This window comes from Nuphar pumila, chromosome 2, assembly GCF_984573655.1.
Source record: "Nuphar pumila chromosome 2, dmNupPumi1.hap1.1, whole genome shotgun sequence".
Classification (NCBI taxonomy): domain Eukaryota; kingdom Viridiplantae; phylum Streptophyta; class Magnoliopsida; order Nymphaeales; family Nymphaeaceae; genus Nuphar; species Nuphar pumila.
In genome coordinates, this window is record NC_143250.1 from 95,237,973 (window position 1) to 95,248,005 (window position 10,033).

The window sequence follows — 10,033 nt, forward strand, 5'->3', positions numbered from 1 at the left end:
TGAGTAATTGTAGGAGTGAGTTTATTCAAATTGGATTTATCAAATACCAAATCTATCAGAAGATTGCAATCAAACTTTCTGTTAGAAAGGATTCATTGGGGTTTCTCTTGTTGGTATGTAAGAACTGAGGCAATATTTCGGACTAAGGTTTGGTGAGGGTGATAGTTCGCTTCTTGATCGGTTTGAACTGGTCTCCCTTGAGATCCAACTGAACCGAGCCATAATGGATCGGAGCTACTCTACACCAAACCCGGCTCGGTTCTTCCATGCGCCATCACAGACACCATCGTGTCCGCATGAAGCATCAGCTCGGCGCGGCAGGTGGAGGCTCTCTAAGGCTGTGAAGAAGCTGCTGCGTCCCATTTTTGTGCATCACCATGAGCCCAAGAAAGCCCCAACTTTGGAAGAGCGTTGCTGCTAGAAATGGAAGGTAGTCTCCCTCCTCTTTTGTGCTGTTGTTGATGTTTTTTTGGCTGTTGCTGTTTCTTTTTCTTTTTCTTTTTAAAGGCTGTTGCTGTTTCTTTTGTCGACTGCGACTCTATAACAGTCCTTTTTCCTTCTTTTTTTTCATGAACTCTATAACACTGTTGGTGGTGTTCTATTCCATTACTTTTCTTCTCTTGTAAGTGTTTCTTAAGAAATTTGAAAAGAAAAGTGGTGGGGCCCTATAAATCAAATGATTTCATGTAGATTACTGAATGGTTCTACAAAACCAGAAGCCATTTCTGTCATGGGAACGGTGGTGGTTTGAAATATATGTAAGTTTTCGAATGACAAATTACAGTATATCAGAACTATAGCCTGGAGAGAGAGAGAGAGAGAGAGAGAGTATAGGTTATATTTCTGATATCCTGTAATATATCATTTTGAAAGTTTTTTCCTTAAACCAACTTCATTTTTTAGTACATTGGTTGTGCCTTTCATTCTATAGGTTTACTTTGACGTTATTTTTCATAATGCTCGATCAAGTGCCTGACTAGGATTGTATTATAGTTGGTTGAATTTGGATTTGATAGGCTTGGATACAAGTTGAACAGGGTGTGATAATTTACAAGACTACAAAAAAGAAAAAATTGCTATGTATTTATTTATATATTCCATTAAATATAATGACCTTGGATTTTCTTTTTTTCTTTTTTTGAAAGGCAAGCTGGGCTTAGGCAGACCCCTACCAAGTGTCATTAATTAAAAGAAATTACAAACTGTGGGTATCATCCCGCGAAGGGGACCAGTGCAGGGGGTGGTCTTTCCATGATTTGCACAACCCCTTTGAGGATAAATTAACTATCTAGAAATAAAGTTACAACTCGATTTTTGTACAGTACATCTCTCAAGATTATACAACCGGTGGCTAGAGTTTTTTGTCTCTAACAGAAAGGCTACATCGATTAAAGATGTCCGAGATCTGATTGTGTGCCTTGGTTACTCCACGATTTCGTTGGGGGAGCCCCTTTGAATGGGGCCCTAGGCCCTTTCTTGGATCAGGCGGTGAGACCCGCCCCAATCTGGGCCTGGTTTAGCATTGAAACAGGAAGGGGGTGGAGGGGTGGGCCAGAGCCCCTGGTCTCGTAAGAAGAGAAACCAATGGGGCTCGTTCGGTTCCCTGGGGAACCCCTTGTCCCCTTTTTCCTGTCTAGTTGGAGACGGACTAAGAGGGAGCTTAAAGAGGACTACCTTGTAGGAAACTTTAAATGTGGAAACGCAAATTTGGCGGGCTGAAGTGTGCGCTATTATGCTCGGAATCGTTAGGAAGGTCCTCACTATTCAAAACCCTCTTGAATTGCAGTAATTCTTTATCTATTTCGAAGAATTGAAGACTTGATTTTTCTTTTTGTATATGCCTGACATCAACACACTGCACTTATAAGAGGTTCAAGCTTGGGACACATCTCTAGGAGAAATTCTTTCAGCCCCAAGAGGCACATCTCTTGGTGTTTAATACATGTAATTGTATTTTAATCATGTTTTTATTATTTGATTTTTTTTATATATAATCTGTTTGTAATTTAGCTATTACATGTATGAATGTTGAGAGAAAGTGATTGTTGGGATGACCTCCCAACATTCATCTTATGACCACATAGCCTTACATCTCTCACTTAGCCATAAGAGATATTATGTGTTTCTATGCTTGTTCTCATTTAGGACCTTGCATATACACATGTGAACTTATTCACTCACCACTTAGACATACTTCAGTGACTCACATGTCTAGTGAAAACATCCTCACTGTCTTAGTTAGCGAATCTGTTATTATGTCACTTGAAGAAATATAATCCACAACTATTTTATTTTTTATAAGTATATCATGAATATATTGATATTTAATTTCAATATGCTTACTTTTAGAGCTATCAGTTGTCTATTAGTTTTATAGCAGTTTTAGACACTTTTTAAATATCCAATTTCAACTCATTTAAGAAGCGATTTATCCATACACCAAAAGTGACTCTCATGGGCTAGCCATTTTTCTAGACAAATGGTTTGTTTGATTCTCAAGTTTGAAAAATATGATAATTTTGAACTCCAAGGGTTTCATATTCTTAACTTGCACCCTGTCCCACTCTTTCAATGATTCATAATAAGCTTTTGTCATATATTAATATGGGTTGAATTTTGAAGAGGTTTGAGTAGCCCTTCATGATTCTTGGTAAATTAGCTTTGGGGAGTGATTGACATTTACCTAAAATAAATGACTTGAAGGTGTGCTATGTTTGGAAACTTCTCGTGAGGCAAACATCAGAAAATGAAAATGAGAAAACTGAACCATATGATTTCAAATAACAAGGTGGAATATGCAATTTGAAATAACATGACTTCAAATCACGTGATTTCAATTCACATGAGATGTAGCCAAACATGCTTGATCTCCAACTCGTCAGGTGTGACCAAAGATCCGTGAATTATGTGCCAAAAAAGGAATATCAAAACATCAAAAAGTGAGGATCCAAGACATTTTTTATTACCTTCCATTCGGATGTAGGTCCCATACCACAGTAGCTCTGCCCCATGTGGCATCAGATCTTCCCACATGAGATTCGAGGTAATCAAACTCAACCTTAGTGATAAGCTTGTGATTTGTTTTCTACCTTTTTTCCAACTTTTGGAAAAGATTAGCAATCATTGTTACAACTTTTTGTGTTTCTTGGATACAAAAGTTTGCTCTCATTGATGGTTTTTCACTTTATGATTACACTTGAGGAAATTCGGGGATGTTTTTGCTCTGATTAATACCAAACGTGCATGAATTTTTTGAGAGGGGATCAGGTCAGGTGAGATTGAGCTCCTTTGGATGCCGTTGGACCAACAGCATTCACCTGTACAAATGAGATGCCCATCACTTAGATGGGCCTAACTTCTATCCCTGATGTATTCTTGTTTTAGATAAACAACATCTGGATGGTTTAAAATGAACTGCTCACAATGAGCCTTACTCAATGCATGATGGGTATAGTTCATTTTCAAGATGAACGGCATCCAAGGGACCTGAGGTGCCTCTGACCTGATCCTCTCTTGAATTTTTTAGAGTGCTCTTGATTGCCGAGGATCTAATTAGAACCCACGGTCTTGATCTGATATGGAGCCGATGCCTAATACTTGTTTTTTTCAAAGAAAAGATCTCAAAGTTTTTTGGTGCTTTCGTCCCAAGTATACCGTTTGGACCAAAGAGATTAAAAATTGGGATTCTAATATGATCTGAAATCCTAGGCTCTCATATCACATCAAATCTGAGATTTGAGGCAGTCAAATCCTATGCTCTCATATTATTGTCTGATCATTTGATTCGATGGGTTTTGGTGGAAACATACACGAAAGCACCAAAAACTTTGAGATGCATCGTCCAACTATGTGTAGTTTTAGAGAGATAGATTATAATGTAGGCACTTGAATGCGCGAGTAAAGAATTTCTGCAGGTTGAAAGTATATGTTGTTATCCTCAAAATCGCTAGGGAGATTCACACTCTCAACTCTCTTATAATTGAAATGTCTTAGCTCTTGTAATTGTATGTTTCCATACAATTGTACTGCATTTATAACTTTGTAAAGAGTTCAAGTTTTGGGATACATCCCTGAGAGAAATCCCTTCAACCCCAAGAGACACGTCTCTTTGCATTTCAAGCATAGTGATTGTTGGGATAGCCTCCCAACGGTCACCTTATAGCTATATATATCTTGTGTTTTTATTCTTGTTCTCAACCGGAACCTTGCTTTCACACTTTCATAGTGATCTTTATTCACTCACTGCTTAGACATATCTGAGTCTCATCTTACTCACATGTCTAGTGGAAACATGCTCAGTGATTGTCTTGGTTAGCGGATTTGCTATCATGTCACTTGAAGAAATATAATCCATTGATATTTCATTTTTTATAAGTATATCATGAATATATTGATATTTAACTTCAATATGCTTACTTTTAGAACTATCAACTCTTGTTTGTATCAGTCTTATAACAGTTTTATTGTTACAATAAAGTTGAACTGACACTTTTTAAATATCCAATTTCAACTCATTTAGAAAGTGATTTATCCATACACCAAAAGTGGTTGCCAATATACTCAACTTCCTGGGTATGTTGTGCTACACACCCTTCTTTCTTGCATAACCATATAATTTTTTCACCTCCTAACATAAATACATAACCAGAGATGGACTTTGCTTCATTTCTATCTCAAGCAAAGTCAGCATCTGAATAACCTACAAACTTTAGTCTATCTGACTGATAGCACAACTTGAGTTCCTTAGTTTCCTTTAGATATCGAAAAATTCTTTTCACTGCTTTCCAATGAGAGAGCCTAGGATTAGTTTGATATCTACTGACTAGACTTACAACAAAACTTAAATCAGGTCTAGTGCAAAGCATTGCATATATCAGGTTTCCAATTGCCTGCGTATAGAGAACATTCAACTTTTCTTATTCATCTTTTGGACAATTATTCTTACTTAGTTTTAGACCTTTTACTACAAAAGTACCCTTTGCCTTGGTACTTTTCATTCTAAATTTTTTTAGAATGTGGTCAAGATATTTTCCTTGACTTAGACATAACAATCTCGATTTTCTATTTCTTTGTATTTTAATTTCAAGGATATATGAAGCTTTACCCATATCCTTCATTTCAAATCGAGAACTTAACCATGATTTAGTCATATTTATCATGTTTATGTCATTTCCTATAATTAATATATCATCAATGTAGAGAGATAACACAGTAAACTTACTTCTACTATTCTTGCCAAATACAAGTGGTCCAGACTATTTGCCTTATAACCCAACTCGGTTATAGCATTATGAAAAGTTGAATACCATTGTTTTGGTGACTGCTTAAGTCCATACACGAATTTATTTAACTTGTATACTTTATCCTCTTATCCTTCAATTTCAAAACCTTCTGGTTACTGCATGAAAATAATTTCATTTAGTTCACCATTTAAGAAGGTTGTTTTCACATCCATTTGATATAGGTTAAGATCAAAATAAACTACCAATGCCAAAATAATATGAATAGATGTCAGTTTAGCTATAGGAGAATAAGTTTCTTCATAATTAATCCATTCTCGTTGAGAATAACCTTTTGCTACTAGTCTTGCCTTGAATTTATTAATAGATCTATCTGTTTTGAGTTTTTTTTTTTAGAACCCACTTACTACCAATTACCCTATATCCATTAGGTAATGTGGCTAGTTCCCAAACTTTATTTTTTTCTATAGAGTTCAGCTTATCTTTCATTGCTTCCTTCCATAGTTCATATTCATTGGAAGCAACTATATCTTAAAAACTCAGGTTGTCAAGAGTTTCATCTAAGTCTATGGAATAACATAATTCTTTATTCAAGAATGTATAATAATCATTCAAATAAGATGAAGGAGTTCTTGTTCTTTTCTTTCTAATTACTGGTTGTGAAGTTTGCTCATTATTTACAACTGGATTGCTATGCTCTAACTCTTGAGTAGGTACCCCAGAATCATTTATGATATCCAGAAGGACACCATCATCTTCAAGATAAAAAATTACTTTCTTTGGTTTCTAGGAATTCTACCCCCTTGCTCTCTATAAATCCTTTCTCAGAATTATATAGACAATATCTCTTTTACCCTTTTGGGTATTCCATGAAGATGCATTTGACAGTCTTGCTATCTAATTTGTCTCTCATCTGACTCGAAATCAACACATGAGCAGGTGACCCCCACTTTCGCAAATAACTCAAGTCTAGCTTCCTGTCAGTCCATAACTCGAGGTATAAGTTCTACAACTTTAGAAGGAACCTTATTTAAAATATACATGGCAATGCATATTGCTTCTCTCCAGAATTTCTTGAGAACATTTGCACGTGCCAACATAGACCTTGTCATATCCATTAGAATTTTATTCCTTCTTTCTACTACACCATTTTGTTGAGGTGTATAAGGCATAGTTACATAAATAGTTATGTTATTATGATTGCAAAAGGTGTTAAACTCATCAGAGTTATATTCCCTTCCTCTATCAGATCTAATAACTTGGATTTTTCTTCCTAATAATCTTTCAATTTCATGTTTATATGTCTTAAACTTTTATAGAGCTTCAGATTTCTTAGAGATTTGGTATATTTATCTATACCTTGAGTAGTCATTTATGAATGTGATGAAATATGAGTTCTTTTCATGTGTTTCTACTGTTAAGGGTCCACATATGTCTATGTGTACTAAAACTAGTAAATCACATGCCCTACTACCTTTAGAAAATAGTTGTCTAGTTATTTTACCTGATATGCACGGTTCACATCTTTCAAATTCTACATTTTTAAGAGAAGGTAATAATCCTATGTGAATTATTATTTTCATTTTATTGATATTTACATGTTCTATTAAGTGTCATAAATATGCATCAACATTAAATGTACAATCAATATAACCAGAAATATTCATGTAAAAGGAGTTACATTTAAATGAAAGAGACCATGGTCAGCATCATAGCGACACCTGAGCTTCACTTTTCTATCTTTCTCAAAAGTGACCTTGTCACCTTGGAAACAGATTTCAAAGATGTTTTTAGCAAAGTCTCCTACTGCTAAAAGATTCTTTCTCATGAAAGGTACATAAAGTACATTTGTCAGTAGAAGACTAGTCCATTTTATTTAGAGCCTGTAGGTTTTTATCCTGACCACATTACTATAGGTGTTATTTTCCATATACACCTTGTGATCTCTAGGCTTCATCTTATTCATTTTCACAAGTTCTTTCTTTGACTTAGACACATGCCTGAATCAATCTACCATCTTAAGAGATCACCATCTGCGATCAATGATTTAGACACAGTGCAAACTATTTCACGTTCTTCAGGTATTTGTTTTTCAGGATTTTCTTTCTTGGTTCTACTTACGCAATTATTCTTAAAATGCCTAACTTTTGCACTAGAAAAATATGCTCTCTTGGTTGTAATCTTGTAGTTTTTGGTTTGCACTGGACGCTTCTTATTGAATTTATTCTTCTTAAGTTTTTTGAAGAATGTGCCTTTAAGCTTGAACCTATGACAGGTTGCTGGGAATGATTCTTGGGTATTCATGATTTCTCCATTTTTGTCTTTTGACATGTGCACTTGCTCAAGAGCTAATTGCAGAGGGAGCTCAATTAGAGAAAGACTTTTCTAGTTTAATCTCATGGCAATTGATACCATCTTCCAAGTTGGAGGAAGGCTGATTAGTATGGTGGAGATTTGCATTCGCTCAAGAATAACATTTCCAGCTATGGCTAAGTTCTTAGCCATTACCAGCATTTGATTCACATGATCAACTACAGTGTCTGACTCTTTCATCCTGCATGAATTATATTATTCCAGAAGAAGTTGAATATGGGTTTCAGAAGTCATATCATACTTTTTTTTACTTCTTCCATCATTTTTTTTATGGTGTCAAAGTCTTCAAATACTCAAATGAGGTTTTCTTGCATGAATATTAGAAAAGTTGCTCAAGCAAGTTAATCATCTTCGCTAAACTTATAAGTTTTCTTATCTTCTTTACTAGATTTATCAGTTAGTGAAGATTTTACATTATTCAATACATGCAGTGTTTTGTCATGTGTTAATAAATACTTCATCTTCCTCCTCCACATTCCAAAATTTGTTCCATTGAGTTTTTCAATTTTGGACAACTCAACCATGAATATTCGATTTATCATTTTCCTTATTATAAACAAATATTAGAATTAATAAATCTATTTCAACTAATATTTGTGAATATAACTAGTTTCAATCTTTTTAAACTAGTTTAGCATGCAATAGGGTCTTTAAATATGCAAGAAATACACAAAACTATTAGATTTTAAGCACTATTGACAAAAATAAGTACTAGGTAGTTTTCAAAAACTCAAGACCATCTTTCTGCAAATTCAAAAAATGAAAGAGGAAGTTTTATGTAAGCAAAAACACAGAAACCTGTTTCTGCAACTTTTTAAGTTAAACAGAAAGTTCTGACCCTCTTTCTATAATTTTAGAAAAGATCAGTAGCCTTTCTATAAATATTCAATAAAGCAACATGTTGTCTGAAATTGTCTGAAATTATCTGAGTTTATCAGAAAAAGAGAGAACCACTTTTTTATAATTTTTAGAAAAGTCAGTGTTATTTTTCAAATCAAAACCTTAAACAGAAAATCTGATTTTTTTTAAATAAAACAAAAAAATTCATGTAGTGTTTCAAAATTTTTGAAAAACAGAAAGAAAGTTGTTTTTAGAAAAATCCAAGAATTAACAATTTGTTAATGAGATCCGATCTGGAATTTTCAAAAAAATATAGCACCAAACTGAATTTTTTTCTTTTAAGATAAATGCTTACAGGTAAAAAATGAGAGAGAGGAAGAAGAGCAACTGGAGTTGTGTGTGTTCTTCGGTGAACCGCCGCCTCACCAGATGAACCAAACCCTCTTTCTAGCTCAGAGGAGCATTGACGACAAGGGTGTTCTTCTCAGTGAAGCAACGATGGAGACGGGGAGGGTTTCCCACCTCCTGCGGTGGTTGATGGCGGCCTGTTCTGCAATGCCCACCTATTTCGTCTCATCCTCTATGGTTGGCAGAGTCACGGCGACGCCCCAGGATCGAGCTACCACTGGCAAGGTAAAAAAACTTTTTTCTCTCTTTTTATGTGATTCAGTCACTACCCCCTCCAACTTTGTCCGACAGAGTTCAATATTCTCTTTCTCCGATCAACAACCCCACCTCCTTTTTGAGGTTTGGCTTTACCGTCGATGGACGGTGGAGTCCAATGGCACCACTGCAATCACTGTCTGACGTTCTCTTTCTTCGATCAACAAACTCTCATTTACGAGTTTTCAGAAAGAGAGGAAAGGACCCTCTGTGGTTCATCCGACCCTCTAAAGACGACGACGCTCGAGGATCGGGGTACCACTAACAAGGTAAAACCTCTTCTTTTTTTTTACTTAACGAGTTAGCCTCCGCTCTTTTGCCACTGCAGGCTATCTCCAACAGGAGGGCGGAACTGTCTCAATGACCCAGCCCCCGCCCCCTTGCAGCTGCAGGCGTTTCTATGGGGAGAGAGCATATGCCTCTTTTGTTGATCTTTGGCGAAAGAGTGAAGAGGGCAGCAATCAAACCCTCTTTCCCTTTTTTTATGATTTGGGTTTTGGCGAAAGGGGAAATATTCAGCCGATGGTTGCATAGTGAAGATTAGAGGAACATTGGTTTCCTTCTGTAGCCTGCCCTCTATTTCCCTCTTTCTATTTCAGGTGATAGTCACCTTAGGGTGTCGTTCACTGAAACATAAAATAGAAAAGAAAGATTTTGTTCATAAACAATGATTTTGATCGTTGTTTATTTTTTTTAAAAACAATATATATTACTGACCTTTCTTTGCTAAATTCTCCCTTCTTTTTTTTATGTTGACTGATTTCCACGACTACGAGCGCACTTGATTTTGATGGGCGCACACGATCACCACCACAAGAAGAGATCGCCTCGTTCTGGTACTAATATAAGAAACTTTAAATGTGGAAACACAAATTTGGCGGGCTGAAGCATGCACTGTTATGCTCAGAATCGCCAGG